At 55.1% G+C, this 15,406-nt stretch overlaps 2 long non-coding RNA genes across 4 annotated transcripts in view; both read left to right on the forward strand.

Annotated features, from left to right (window-relative positions):
• Positions 1–2,322: 2,322 nt before the first annotated feature.
• Positions 2,323–5,159, forward strand: LOC127488766 (uncharacterized). The gene is made up of 2 exons (XR_007916614.3): positions 2,323–3,047; positions 4,316–5,159. It is a non-coding gene; the product is annotated as an uncharacterized LOC127488766 (long non-coding RNA).
• A 196-nt stretch (positions 5,160–5,355) lies between these two features.
• Positions 5,356–15,406, forward strand: part of LOC108176363 (uncharacterized) — a 62,361-nt gene continuing 52,310 nt past the window's right edge. For all 3 annotated transcript variants that reach the window (XR_016230425.1, XR_007916606.3, XR_016230424.1), the window contains exons 1-2: positions 5,356–6,359; positions 14,574–14,686. This is a non-coding gene — a long non-coding RNA (uncharacterized LOC108176363). The remainder of the gene's footprint in view (positions 6,360–14,573; positions 14,687–15,406) is intronic.

Consider the following 15,406-nt stretch of genomic DNA (forward strand, 5'->3'; position numbering starts at 1 on the left):
CTTGTCATCGGTCCCAACCTCCACTGCCTCCCGCTGCCCAAGTTTCATCAAAAGCTCAGTTGAGAGAAATGAAGTTCACGGGGGTTATTTAAAGGCCACGCATTCCATCCATTCTTCCAGAGGAGGGTTATCCCCGAGCCAGTCGGACTCTCACGAAACGGAGTCGTTCTGGGAGCACATGACTTGGTCCCCACGCAGTCCCAGTTGCGCCGCCCTTCACAGCGTCGGCGACTCCGTCCTGCTCTGATGCTTCTCCCTCACAGGCGGTCTCAGCTAAGGGTCCTTTTTGAGACCTCCAAGCAGAATACGGTTTAGGCACCCATGGCCAGTGATGCTCTACCTCCCCCGAGGGACCAGCCTTTGCACTCATGGGCAGTGAGGCTGGTGAAACCCCCTCGCACCCCCCCCCCCCAACACTTTGCTTGGGTTGCCAAGACACTCAGGGCTAAACTCAGCTTCAAGAATCTTAGAGGATCCCTGGGCCCTGCTATTTGAGGGAGGGGACTCCTTTCCCAGTGCTGATTTCTAACAGCTGGAATTGCGATTAGGCATTTGCATCTATCTGGTCGACCTCTTTGATAGGGCTCAGCAGGAGAGAGTCGAGAAAATAGTCTGCTCCCTGGCAAACAGGTGACTGCGGTGGCCAGGGTGAGTGGGAGACAGAGTGGGAGGGGGCAGTGTGGATGTGGAGGGCACAAGGCCTGGGGGCCGTAGGACAAGTGCCCCTTTCTCAGCCATGGTGGTGGCTGAGCAGGGTCTGGCTTCACAGAGCCACGGGGTGAGCACGAAAAGAGGATTTTCCATGTGTTTGAAAACAGAACCACAGCCCTTGCTCAACTTGAACTTCTCCCTGTGCCCCACCCCCCACCCCCCACCCCCGGCTTGCTGGGTATTTCTGTCCTGTTGTGAAATACTGAAACTTGCAGTGTCTCCTTTCTCTTCCTCTTCGCTCCCAACCCATCACACCCACCTTGCCTTTTTGTTTCTGAACAAACCACGCTCATCCCTTCCTCCATCCTGACTGCTGGTCTCGGGGGCCGTGATCCGGATCGTGCACTGTGACTCCTCCTGACACAGGTGCCCAGCACCCACAGTTTGCTGTTGGTGCAAACAAAGAAGGCTGAGTTCAGATCCTCCGGGACACAGCTATGTGGAGTCAGGAACATGAGCCTTTTGGAACTACTTTTATTGTCGTATTTTTCACTTAGTGTAGTGAATCCCATGTCTCAGTGCATGCGCATTTTTATTGTTTGTCTTAGCAAGGTCCCTTCACCCTTCTGTCAGTCCAGGTCTCTCCATCCCATCTTGGCACTATCGATGTTTCAGGCCTGCTCATCCTTTTGGTGTGTGTGTGCAGGTTCTGTGCACTGCAGGATGTTTGTAGCACCCCTGTATGTAGAGTCATGTATGGCACAGAAGATCACCCCCAGGGTGAGAGCCATTGTCACATGCCTCACCGTGAAAACCTCTCTGCTGCATTAGCTGTGTGCTCCTGTTTGCATACTGCCCTACTAATTGCCTGTTCACATCTTTGCCCAGTTTCCTATTCAGGTGCCATCTTCTTTGGATTTGCAAAGGGTGGCCTGATACATTCTAGATGTGAGTCTTATGTTGGTCTGGCCTTCTGTTGTCTTCTCATTTTCCATCATCTGTTCACTAAATCTCACCTTGCACGTGAGGTCATGGGCACAGAGCTACAGAGGTCAGTGTTCCCATAATAGACAGTGGTGGAGCCAGGCCCAGGCCTCTGTCTCCAGAGCCCTGGCTCATATCCTGGGGTTCCAGCAGTACCCATTCCATCTGAATGTGACTTCCCAGGATGGCACACAGGGGCAGGTGCTGCAGCCCAGGGGGAGGGAAAAGGAGGGGAGTGGCTTGCCTGAATATCTTGGAAATTCGGTTTAATGTTTCCTTTGGACTGGGAAAGATCAAGCAATTTTGCTCAAGCGTCCAACAGGAGACCCTAGTTCCAGACAAAAGAGGAGGTAGGGGATCTGAGAGGGTCTGCTTGGGGAGGGCTGTTTGCTCGCTGCCTTGGGAGAAGACAGGGCTGCCAGACTCAGAATTGGCAGATTTCTGGCTCTGGGCTTCCTGTGCTGGGCCTGTATGGGCAGCATTGCTGTCTGTGCCCCGGGCCCTGGCAGAAGCCCCAGGGGATGACTGATGGAGGGGGAGGGGGTGCAGTGGAGGGGGCTTTGTTCCCTAAATGCCATTCACATGACTCTGTGACCTCAGCCTCCTTCCCCTTTCTCTTGTCTTTTTCTCCTTCACTGCATTCTGCCCTGCTTTGGTTTCCCTTCTCTATTTTCCTCTTCTCAATCTGCACAAAGCCCTCAGAGGGCTGGAGCCGAGCTGGGGCCCCTCTTTCTGGCTGAGGTTGGTTTCCAGCTTTTGCACGACAGCCTGGGGGGCTTTCTGCCCTGGAGGTCCACGGGGATGCCTCGAGGTCCCCTGGGAAGGAGCAGGCAGGCCGGCCCTGTTCCCCTCCTCACAGGCCCTGGACGGCAGGCACCTGGTCTAGGCGACAGTCTCTCCCCTGCACCCTGACATACGTTCCTAGTTCTCCCCTGATCTCTTCTCACCAGCCTCCAGATCCTCCTGGGCAGAGAACGTGGGACCAGCAGGCAGGCCGAGGGGTTCACCCTTGTCTCCCAAAGGCTTCTTCCCAGTGGTTCCTACCCTCGACTGCTCAGTCAGACGCCCCGGTCCTGGGTAACTTTGTGAACAAGTGGGTGCCCAGGCCCCAGCTGAGGTTCTGAAGCCACTGATTGGTCTGTAGTGTGGCTGGCCACACGCATGGTGGGACACCTCTCCCTCCCCACCCCCACAGCTGTGATATGTGGCCAGGATCAGAGCATAGTGAAAACAACACTGAACGCCATGCCGGCAGCCTGGGGCTGGAATCTGGATGCTCGCTCGGGCTTGAAGCCATGGGAGGGGCATCCTGAGGAGAAAGGACCAAGCGGAAGAATTTGGGGTGTGGAAGGAACCAGGACACCCAACCGAGCTCTCCCGTCTTTCTGCACATGAGAAGCACCAGTCAGCAGGTCAGGATGAAAGCCAGCCAGGCCTTGGGCTGCCTCCGCCCCCAGCCTTCGCTGGCTCCACTGGGCCCCTCTGTGAGTTCTTGGGGGGACTGTTTCTCCCCATTGCTGCCTGGAAGAGGAGACTTGGCTGCAGAGCCGAGGAGGGAGGGAGGGAGGGAGGGGCAGCCGCGGCTCCAGCGAGAGGATGTGGGTCTCAGCCAAGCTTCGCAAGAAACTTTTGCAGAGCCGTTGACTTTCCGCAGCTGTTTTATAGGCCCTGTGGACTGGAGGGGGAAGCTGGGCTGTATTTAGAAAGTTGTCCACAAAGAGGAATGGCGGGGGTGGGGTGAGGGTGAGGAGCGCAGGGAGGAGGGTGGGCGATCTGGGAGGGGAGCCAGCAGGGACCTGAGGAGTAGGGTGTGAGTTGGGTCCACATGCTGTCACCCGGGGAGCTCTGGGGTTGGGCTGAAAGGGAGGGAGAAAGAGAAGGAAGGGGGCAGGGGAGGGAGACAGTTCCAAGGGTGTGAGCCCGGCTTTTTCTCAGGTTGGAAGCAAGGCTGAGTGTGCTGGGAGCATGCCCAGCCCTGCCGGACGGCTTCCTCTAAAGGGCAGTAGGGAGAGGGGAGGGAAGGTCAGGATGGCCCAGCCCCAGGGCAGGGAGAGGTTAAGAGAGACACTCGGAGATCTCTCTGGGGTCTGGGTCTGCTGGGGCGCTATAACAGAACACCCTAGACAGGGTGCTTCTCAACTGGTGGGAAACTCACAGTTGTGGAGGCAGGGATGCCCAAGATCAAGGTTTGGCAGACTGTCTGCTGAGGGTGCCTTCCCACCTTGGCCTCCACGGGGGAAGGATGAGTGAGCAGCCTCCTTCCTGAGGACACCAATGCCCCCAGGAGGCCCCACCTCTGGCCCTAACCACCCACCCACCCCATCGCCCTGGAGGAGGGAATTCCAGCCTAGGAATCTGGGAGCGCGTGAGCATCCGGGCAGCGGGAAGTAGCCCATCCTGAGGGCCAGGAGTGCCTCCGGTTCCTCCTGCGCTGAGCCGCAGGCCACCCTGGGAGCAGCAGGGCCTACTGCTCTCCCTCCCTCACTGCTACCTGCAGGGTGCTGCCCTGTGCGGGGACCCATGCCCAAATCTGGGGTGGGGGTGAGGGGTACCCCATAACTTCAGGCCAGAGCTCTTTTACAGAGGATCCTGCCCCTGTCCCAAGCACCCCCCAAACACTGAACCCTGGGCCAGGACCACGAAAAGAGAACCTTGTCCTAACTGGTACTGCCTTTCTCAGATGTGGCAGGATCACCAGGCAGGGGAGCCAGCTCTGAAGTTGAGAGTTAACGAGGCCTGCATTGGTTCTGACTCTGTAGCTAAGCAGCTGGGATCAGAGCACAGCTCCCAAGAAACTGCTCAGTGCACCCTGGCAACAAAGCAACTCAGCCCTCCCCATCCCAGTGTAATTCAGCTCAACGAGACTCCCATGCGCTCTGTTATTCTAAAAGTAGTTATTGAGTACCAGGGACGAGTCAGCCACCATGCGCGGAGCTGTGGAAGTAGAAGACGAAGTCCATGTCCCCAAGGAGACTGGATTCTTTTGTAGGGACTGAGGTTTCGACACACATCTGCCACTCTACTGAGCCCATGAAGGCGGCCGGGAGAGGGGAGAGAGACAAGGCCCTAACCTGTGACCTCACTGGGGAGACAAGGGTCCTGTATATGGGACACCAAAGGATTAGGAAGCTCATCATTGACCTTGGTGGCCACAAGTGGAAGTGAACGTGGCCAGGTTCAGGCTGTGTGTGCCTGCACATGCTCCGGGTGGACCCGACATGGCTGTTACATTCCCGGTGTCACGGGAGGACAGAGGGATTTGACTAGGTGGGCCTGACTGCTAAGTCACCTTGACAAACTGCACCAGCTCTGGCACGAGCGGAGTGGGCTGGGACATCTACACGGACTCTGCTGTGTCTCGGTTCCTTCTCACCATTGCCCACCCCCTCTCTGCTCCCTTCTCCCACCTCTCGGAGCAGGGAACCTTCCACAGAAAGCAGCTGGGCTCTAGGCTTGTTGGAATGCCTGCATTTAGGAAACAGTGCAAGTTGCAATAAACACCACACATCCTTAAGATCTTTAAACGGTCTTGGATTCACAAATCGCTGTAATGAGGAGAGTAAAAGATGTCTCTGAGCCCGAATATCTGTGTGTGTGGTGGGAAGGGGTGACAGGAGAGCTGAGTCCCATGCCTGGATACAGGACTTGGAATATCAATGTTATGTGCATGTGTGTGCATATGTGTGTGTGTGTATCCACCTGCTGCTGCCTACTGGTGTTTTTTTTTTTTTTTAATTTCAACCTTCAGAAAAATCATAAGAACATTGCAAGGAATTCCTACATAGCCTCTTCTCAGGATCATCCATTATTTATATTTTGAAATCCTTTGAGAAAAGGTTGGAAACATCCCGTCCCTTTTCCCATAAACACTTGAGCAAGGACGTCAAGAGTGTTCTCGTCTTCTTCAGACGGCACTGGATCATCCTACATGTGAAGTCATGGCTATTCAACCACGCTTTTCTGCCTCACGTCGCCACGCTGGTGGCCTGGCCGCTGGGGCTGCCCGGGTCCCAGTGACCCCTCCAGGAAACTCTGCCGGCCCGGGCGGCTGAGCTGGACGCAGTTGCTCTGTCTCCTCAGAGGTCTGGCCAGGCCTTCGCTGAACTCTCCTTCATCTCCCTGAAGCTCCCGCACATTTTCCCGCCCACAGGCGTGAACGGCGCAGGAGACCGGCTGTGCGCCGTCCAGCATGGCGAGGTGGAAGCAGAGGAGAGCGTGCCTGGGCGGCCTCTCTGGGCCCTGGAGAGCTGCCTGGGCTTCCTCTGCACACTCCGCGGGAGGAGCTGGGCCCTACGGTGCGGTCTGGCTCCGAGGCCTGTGGTCCTGCTCGGGACTGGCAGTCTTAGGCCGCGGAACATTTTCCAGGGTACAGCTAGGGGACAGAACGTCTCTGTGAGACAGGCTGGGCCGGGCAGGCATTTGGAAAGGCCCCTGCTTGTTCTGGGAGGTGTTCAGGACGCTGAGGCTTTGGAAGTCCATGGCAGCTCTTCACAACGGCTTCTGGCTCTGGGAGAGGGAACGGACGGGTGCCTGTTTCCTCGGGGCCAGCGGCGGCGCTGAAGCCCAGCACTGCTGACCTGGGAGCTGGGCGAGGAAGCCAGCCAGGAGACCTGGCCCTGCAGGCCTCAGTTCTGCCGTTCCCTCCAGTGGGCCTCGGCACCCGCCCTGACACAAAAACCAACAGGGCCTCTGGGCGGCTCTCAAGGGTGCCTTTGATGAAGCAGGTAGGAGAACCCCCAGTGAGCCCACGGGCAGAATGTGCTGGAAGCATCTGCCAGACCAGTCTCCTGCCCTTCGAGGCCAAGGGCGGGAGGGCTGGGGTGAGGCCTGCCGGGTCAGGGACTCTTGGGCGCGTGCCTTCTGTCCTGCTTTGTGCACCATCAGCAAGTCCAGGGCCAGTTCCAACTCTGTTTTCCCGTGACCTCGGACGCCTCAGCTGGCCTGCCAGGGCCTGGCTCCTCGTGTGCAAGGGGAAGAGCAGCGCCTGGCCATCGCCCTCTCGGAAACAGGATCTGAGGCACGTGTCTTGGGCAAGCCCCTCGGGGTGGCCCGTGCAGCGCAGTCCCCCAACCGGGGAGCAGGCTCCGGGCGCGCAGACCCGGGCCTGTGTTCGGCAGTTTTTCTGGTGTCCAGGAAGGCCCGGCCACGGGGCCACCCCCACGCCCCACCCCCACTGGGAGCCGGGCGCGGGTCCCGAGCGCACCCCCTCTCCATCCCCGAGCGCCAGGCTCAATGCGCCGCATTACCATTTCCATGGCGCTCTCCTCCAGGGGCCCCATGGAAATCACGAGGCTTTCTGAGGAGCCGCGCAGACTTCAGAAAAGCCCCCGGGCCCCCTGCCCGCCCGGGCTCCCCGGGCCGCTAATCCGGCGCGCAGGGGCCGGCACAGAGCCCCCAGTCTCCGCGCCGGGCGCGCGCTCTCCCCGGGGCCGCCGTTTCCCTGCGGCCCAGCTGGCTGCAGTTTTCAGGGATGACAATGTCCCCGGGGGAGGCGCGCCGCGGTGAATGGGCGCCTTTGTCCCGGGCCCTGTGAAGCCCGATTAATTATGCGGCGCGCAGCGCGGGGAGCGCCCGCTGAAAGGCCAGGGCTTGGGAGCGCGATCGCCCGCTCCGCGCCGCCGCACAAAGGGCCGCGAATTAGAAAACCGGCAATTACCCCGCATTTTGTATTTGCCCTTGTCTCGCTGACACTGGGGACCGCCCCTCCCCGGGCGGCTGCACTTTGAGGATTTTCAGGCCCTTTCTTGGTAACCAGGAGCGACCAGGCCGGGGGCTGGGGGCTGGGGGGCGCCAAGAGTCCGGTGGGATCGCGTGCACGGGGGTGGGAGGGGCGGCCCGGGGCGCGGGTGAAGGGGTGTGCGGGTGTCGCCCCTGGGGGAGGTATGGGGCGCCGCCCGCTTCTTGGCGCTGCAGAGCCGGAGCCTGTCCCGAATGCTGATTCCCAGGCCCCGCCGAGGGTAGAGGAGGAGGAGGGGGACTCAGCCTGTCTGGGGTTCCCAGGACCCTGCGTTTCAGCACAGATAATTATAGTTCTAAAAATTACAGTGTAGTGGGGAAAGGAAATACACAGGTCTTAAGTGTCACATCCCGTGAAGACAGAAGCATTCCATCACTCCAGACAATTCTGCGGCACCCCCTCCCCACTGCTGTTCTGATTTCTGCTCTTGTTCCTGAAGTTCAGGTGTTTCTGAACTTCACCATCAATGGAGTCCTACAATACAAGGCTGCTTCGTGAAGTTCATGGGCAGTGTATACTAGGAAAGAAAACTGCATGATTTCAAAACTTTTTTCACCAAATAAACTTATCTTTTAATTTTTTTTGTGAACTTCTAGAGGCTCCCTGTTCAGTACTTTTTAAAAGAATAATTTTTTTAAAGATTTATTTATTTATTTGAAAGGCAGAGTTACAGAGAGACACAGAGAGAGAGGTCTTCCATCCACTGGTTCACCCCTCCCCCCCCCCATGGCTGCAACAGCCCGAACTGTGCTGATCTAAAGCCAGGAGCCGGAGCTTCTTCTGGGTCTCCAATGTGGGTGCAGGGGCCCAAGGACTTAGGCCTTCTTCCGCTGCTTTCCCAGGCCATAACAAAGAGCTGGATCGAAGTGGAGCAGCTGAGACTTGAACCAGGGCCCATATGTGATGCTGGCACTGCAGGTGGCAGCTTTACCCACTCTGCCACAGCACCAGCTCCACTGTTTTGTTTTTCACTTTCCTCACTCAGCATAATGATTTTGAAATCTGTCCATATTGTGTGTATTTGCTTGTTTAATATTTAAAAGGCAGAGGCAGGTGGAGAGAGAGAGGGAAATCTTTTGTCTGCTGGTTCACTCCCCAAATGGAAACAACAGCAGCCTAGGCTGGCCCAGGCGAAGCCAGGAGCCTGGAACTCCACCTGGGTCTCCCACGCATGGCAGGGACTCAAGTACTTGATCCATTATCTGCTGCTTCCCAAATTCACATGAGCAGGAACTTGGATGGGAAACAGAGGCGAGACTGAAACACAGGCCTGCTGTGGGACACAGGCAGCCCAAGCAGCAGCTCGTCCTGTTGCACAACTCCTGCCTCTGTTCTGTGTGTTTGGAGTATATTTCATTTTTATTAAGCAATTTGCTTATCGGTTCGCCTACTGATGGCCGCGTGGACTGTCTCTAGTTCGGGACTGTTGTAAGTGAAGCAGCGAGGACCAGTTTTTACACGTGTCTTTTTATGCATGTAGGTTGTTTTGACTTGTGGGTAAATACCTAAGAGTGGAATCGCGAGATCACAGGGCAGTTCAGCTGTCATAGACACTGTCAACCTGCACGGAGATGCCGCCAGCGGCTCTTGGAGGGCTGCCAGGTCACACCAGGGCCTCGGCTCTGAGCCCACCCTGGCATACCAGGGAGGGAGCCCAGCGGCTGACTCTCAGGGGGACTCCACCCTCTATGATCTTCCCAGCTCTGGCCGTGGCTGACCTGTGCTGAGGCAACATCTGTACCAGGCTGATCCAATCAGGTTCTTTCTCTGCAGATTTTTCATTAAAAAAGTATTTATTTTATGTATTTAAAGGGCAGAGAGAGAGAGAGAGAGAGAGAGAGAAACAGAGATCTTCCAACTGTTGGTTCATTCCCCAAATGGCTACAATGGCCAGGGCTAGGCCAAGCTGAATCCAAGAGCCAGGAACTCCATTTGAGTCTTGTTCATGGGTACAGGGGCCCAAGCACTTGGACCATCTGCCACTGCTTTTCCAGGAGCATTCGCAGGGGGCTGGATCGGAAGTGGAGCAGCTGGGAAACGAACCGGCTCCCACGCGGGATGCTGGCATTTCACCACAGTGCTGGCCCCCAGATGTTGTAATTTTGAACTGGCAGAGCCTGGGGGCTGATGGGATGGAGCTGTCCTGCGGAGAAGTGAAGACATTCATTGACTCCAGATGCTCAGGTCCTTGGGCCCGCTGTGGCTCTGGCCTTCCCTGAAGTGTGATGGTTCAGCCTTTCCTGGAAAGTTCATAAATACATTCTGTTTGTCAGCCTTGATTTCTCTGACGTGGCCTACGGGGTGGGTTAATGTGTTATTATCTTCCAGCCTTCCCCCGGGGCTGCTGCAAATACTGACGGTATCTTTATTGAGTTAGGAAAAAGTGCCCCCTCTGGGTAGACAAATTAGGAAAAGATGGCAAGGCAGGCCCGGCTCCTCACCAGGGTGAAAGGTTTGGCCGGTGGAATGCGGGGCTGGGTTTCTGGCCCCACGCCACTCGATTCCTTGGTCGGGCTCCTTTGTGCAGTACACAGACTATGCAACCACTCATGGCGGCTCTGTGTGTTCCCTTGTTGATTTGTCCTCGTCAAGTTGTTGTTCCAGACAAGATTTACTTTAAAGCTTGGTCTGTCAGGCAAACTCTGCTGAAGACCTTAATACTCACGACAAGGATGTGAATTTCGATTGCTGTGTATAGAAATCTCTTCAAAGTCAAACCTTAAAGGAAATGTTGGAAACCCCACATCCTGGTGCAGTGTGCAGGGGCCTCGCCTCCTGGTGAACAGTCGCTGGGCTGTAGGGGACACCTTTGTCCAACACTAGACAGACGTGTGGGGCACACCACGGGACAGGCCTCCTTCCCGTGTGCACAAAGCCAGCTGGAAGGTGTGAAGAGGATCGCAGAGGCCGGTTGACAAGGAGGTGTCTGCAGGCCACAGCCAGAGCGACACAGAGACCACACCGCAGGCACCGATGGCCACGGGAAGGCGGGAGCACCTTGAACAGCGGCGGCTGCAGCTCTGGTGCGTGAACGCGCATGGCAGCCAGGCAGCCACTCCACGGCCCGGGAGCTGCTTGCAGATACTATGAGTTCTCTTATTGTCCGAGAAAAAGCGGAGTTCCGCAGCAGCAAGTCAGGAACTGTCCCAAATCAGGGGACCCTCCTCCCCCTCTTCTGCATCACAGAGACCATCTGTGTCTACGACCACAGGAGGCGGTGTAGACCTGCCAAGGACGTGCTTCTCAGGATGTCTGGGGTCAAGCTCAGTTTGGCTGCGCTCAGCTGTGTGGCCTTGAGCACCTTGCTCACCCCCTTGTGTGATCGAAGCATACCCGCCATCCTTTGAGTCTCCCCCCATCAACGGCAGAGTCGAGGTCCCTGCCCTTTGGAGCTGGGTGGGTATTTGGGAGTGGCTGGACGAGGGGAGTGTGGCGGAAGTGGCTCTGTGTCACTTCCAAGGCTGGGTACGGAATGGCGCTCAGTTCTGATGGTTCCTTTTGTGCTGTCACGTGGGCAGCCTTCAGCTGCCATGAAAGGAATCCAGCTGGCCCAGGCTGCCTTGTAGAGAGACCACATTCAAACTGAGAGATGGTGCAGCCATCCAGCCCCATGCAGTGGGTGTCTTTCTAGCCTGGGCCCCCGAAAGTGGGTGAGGAAGAACCGAAGCCAGCCCCAGTCGCAGCCGCAGCCACCACCTGATGGCAAACTCACAGGAGATCCAGAGTGGGAGCTGTCTGGCTGAGTCCCAGGCAGCCCCTGAATCCCTGAGCAAACCATGTGACTGTTGTTCCAAGAGCCCTGTCTGGGGTACTTTGTTAGGACGGAAGAAATAGCCCATAGAGACTTTTCTGTCACCCCGAAGTGGCTGGAGGCCACACCAGACCTGAGTCCCACAGCTCAGGCCGGGGAGGTGGGCTTTGAAGGTGTTGCTGTTGCAAGCCTGGGTGATCTTCCAGGAGGCTGCCGGTGGGGGCTGAAGGAAAAGCTGGACAGTGTAACTGGAAGCAGGAAGACAGGGAACTTAGCTGTGCGGTGGGAGACAGTTTAGCAACACTGTCACTTGCAGTGATGTGGCCAAGAGAACAGGAACCTCATGAGCTACTTGTTTGGGCTAGGAGGTTTTTTTTATGATAAATTTGTATTTTATTTTTAAAGATTTTATTTATTTGAAAGGAAGAGTCAGAGGGAGGGAGGGAGGCAGGGGGAGAGAGAGAGAGAGAGAGATCTTCCACACACGGGTTCACTCCCCAGATGGGTGCAGGACCTGAGGACTTGGGCCATCCTCCGCTACTTTCCCAAGCACATTAGCAGGGAGCTGGATTGCAAGCAGAGTGGCTGGGGCTTCGATATGGGGGCGCTGGAGTCTCAGGCGCCAACTTAATCTGCTGCGCCACAATGCTGGCCCCAGTTTTAGTTGCATATGAAAAGGGCAGAGAAAGCTGAGTTACATAGGAAACTGTCACTTTCCAGCAAAATTTATGAAAAACATAGAGCCCAGGACTTGCTGGGTTTGAAATCTGTTTCTCGTTCTCAGCTTCCACAGACGGCGAGGGTTCTCAAAGAACAGAAGTTGTCAGCACAAAGACAACATCCCTAGTGAAGCTGTAAGAATCTTTGTTAAAACATCAGTAAGAGAGGGGCTGGTGCTGTGGCGTAGTGGGCAAAGCCTCTGCCTGCGGTATGGGCATCCCACGTGGGCACCAGTTTGTGTCCCGGCTGCTCCTCTACTGATTCAGCTCTCTCTCTGCTTATGACCACCTGGGAAAGCAGTAGAAGATGGCCCAAGGGCTTGGGCCCCTGCACCCAAATGGGAGACCTGGAAGAAGCTCCTGGCTCCTGGCTTTAGATTGCCCCAGCTCTGGCTGTTGTGGCCATTTGGGGAGTGAACCTCCCTCTCTCTGTCTGTAAGTCTACCTCTAAAATAAACAAGTAAATAAAATCTTAAAACAAAACAAAACAAAAACAGAAAGAGGAGCAGGTGTTTGCTGCCACCTGGGATGCCTGGTGCCTGGTGCCTGGGTTGAAGTCCTGGCTCTGCTTTGATTCCAGCTTCCTGCCAATGCATAGCCTTGGAGGCTGCAGGTGGTGGCACAAGTACTTGGGTTCTTGCCGCTCATAGAAGTGACCTGGATGGAGTTCCCAGTTCCTAGCTTTGGCCTGGACCAGCACCAGCTATTGCAGGCATTTGGGAAGTTAACCAGTAGATAGAAGATATTTTTCTCCCTCCCTCCCTCCCTCCCTCCCTATCTCCTTTTCAAATTATAAAAAAACAAAACAAAACAAACAAACAAAAAAAAAAACAAAAAAAACTCTTTAAAAAGAACCTTGGGGGACCGGCATTGTAGTATAGCCAGTAAAGCTGCTGCCTGCAACGCCAGGATCCCATATGGATGCCAGTACATCCTGGCTGCTCCACTTCAGATCCAGCTCCCTGCTAATGCACCTGGGAAAGCAGTGGAAGATGGCCCAAATGCTTGGGTCCCTGCACCCACATGGAAGACCCAGATGAAGCTCCTGGCTCCTGGCTTTGGCCTGGCCCAGCTTTGTCTGCTGTAGCCATATGGGGAGTGAACCAGCAGATGGAAAATCTCTCTCTGTCTCTTCCCCCCGCCCCCCGTACCTCTGCCTTTCAAATAAACAAAATAATTCTTAAACAATGTTAATGTTAATTTTTAAAAAATTTTGTTTTATTTATTTGACAGATAGAGTTAGACAGTGAGACAGAGGCAGAGAAAGGTCTTCCTTCCATTAGTTCACCCCCCAAATGACCGCTATGGCAGATGCTGCGCTGATCTGAAGCCAGGAGCCAGGTGCTTCCTCCCGGTCTTCCATGTGGGTGCAGGGCCCAAGCACTTGGGCCATCCTCCACTGCACTCCCGGGCCATAGCAGAGAGCTGGACTGGAAGAGGAGCAACTGGGACTAAAACCGGTGCCCATATGGGATGCCAGTGCCGCAGGTGGAGGATTAACCAAGTGAGCCATGGCGCTGGCCCCAAATGTTAATTTAATGTTTCTTAAACTCTATCAGATAGACAAAGGCCCTGTAAATATTTCAGCAGTGTACCTCTCATATCCTCTTCTTAGACGATAGAGCTCCTGAGAGTCACGAGGGAATTGTCCCCCCAACAACTTCACACATATCTTTTTTTTTTTAATTTATTTATTTTATTTGAAAGGCAGAGATAGAAAGAGAGAGAGGTCTTCCATCCGCTGGTTCACCCACACCCCCAAGATGGCCGCAATGGCCAGAACTGTGCTGATCAGGAGCCAGGAGTTTCTTCTGGGTCTCCCACAGGGGTGGAGTCCTTGGGCCAGCGGATCCAAAGCCAGGAGCCAGGAGCTTCTTCCGGGTCTCCCATGTGGGTGCATGGGTCCAAGGTCTTGGGCCATCCTCCACTGCTTTCCCAGGCCACAACAGAGAGCTGGATCAGAAGTGGAGCAACTGGGACACAAACCCGCACCCATGAGGGATGCCAGTGCCACTATTTAAAAAAAAAAAAAAAAAAAAAAAAAAAAAGACCTCTGGACCCCCAAAAATCTGTGGGAAGAAAACATACTGAGAAGGTTATTCGGTGCAAACACCAGCCATTTTTCAACAGAGAAGGATTTAGAAGATGAACAGAGCCAAGAGCCACGGAGAATCATTCCCAGGCAGTAGGATTGAGCCCTAGTCAAGAAATTGATGCTGTGTGCCTGGATAGATTTCAGAACTGCTACGGACCAGTGACTGCCATGTGCCTCCTGCACGGCGTGTTAGCATGTGTTAGATAGTGGCTATCCTATGCCCGTCCCATCGCTGTAGGTTGCGTGGGGACAGAGCAGATAACGCATCCCTTCAGTTCACAGAGCTTTAGACAAAGGGGAGTAGAACTCTGGGCACCTGCACATGAGGACCCTCCTCTGTCCCTGGACGGCTTAGCTGATGGCATCCAAGCCCTCTTGCCAGCACCTGATGCCACCAGGCATGAGACTTGGGGGTCATTGGATGGGAGTTGGGGGTATTTTGCATGTGAAAAGAATATGAATGAGAGTAAACTATGGTGGCTGTAGGCATGGTGTAGGTTTGTAGTCAAGAAATAAATTGATACCCTGTAATTGCCTCACCAAACCAAGGCTGGGCCAGGAAAGGTGACACAGCTGTGCCCTGCTCTCTCTCAGGATACACACTGAGTTGTGGCATAAAAAATTCACCTGTTCTAGGGTGGCCACGTGCGCAAGCTGGTGGAGGGAAGCCGCCCAGAGCCAGGAGCAGACTTGTGAGTGAGGAACCCTGAAGACCCCATCCTCATGAGACCCCACAGAAACCATGAATGGTGAGAAACAATTGTTTGGAGCCACTACGTTTGCTTGGTTTGATATTCAGCAACTGATAACCTCTGTCCTCATCTGTGAAGTAGGGCTAACGATCAAGCCAACTTCAAAAGGGGGAAAAAAGGGGTCTGTGTTGTGGTATAGCGGGTAAAGCTGCTGCCTGCAGAGCCGGCATCCCACATGGATGCCAGTTTGAGTCCTGGCTGCTCCACATTCGATCCAGCTCTCTGTTGTGGCCTGGGAAAGTGGTAGAAGATGGCCCAAGTGCTTGGGCCTCTGCACTCACGTGGGAGACCCAGAGGAGGCTCCTGGCTCTTGTCTTTGGATTGGCCCAGCTCCGGCCATTGTGGTCCTCTGGGGAATGAACCAGTGGATGAAAGACCTGCCTCTCTCTCTCTCTCTCTCTGCTTCTCCTCTCTCTGTGTAACTCTGACTTTCAGATAAATAAGTAAATCTTTAAAAAGGGGAGGGGGTGAGTGAAAGTCTGTAAGGCACCAAGCGCGGGGTGTGCTCAGGCAGTACAGAAAACGCCTGCTGCAGATCTTGCTGATCTTCCCCGAGCTCCCCGGTGCTGCTGTCCCGATGGTGGCCAGGGATCAAAGAGGGCGTGGAGCTCAAGGACACTCTATTCAGGAAGGCCCCATGTTTCTGACTGTGAATTGTATTTTTAAACAAGATTGAATTTGATTTTTAAAAACAAATTTATTTATTTATTTGAAAAG

The sequence above is a fragment of the Oryctolagus cuniculus genome, chromosome 2 (assembly GCF_051225735.1).
Source record: "Oryctolagus cuniculus isolate XC-2025 breed Fujian yellow rabbit chromosome 2, ASM5122573v1, whole genome shotgun sequence".
Classification (NCBI taxonomy): domain Eukaryota; kingdom Metazoa; phylum Chordata; class Mammalia; order Lagomorpha; family Leporidae; genus Oryctolagus; species Oryctolagus cuniculus.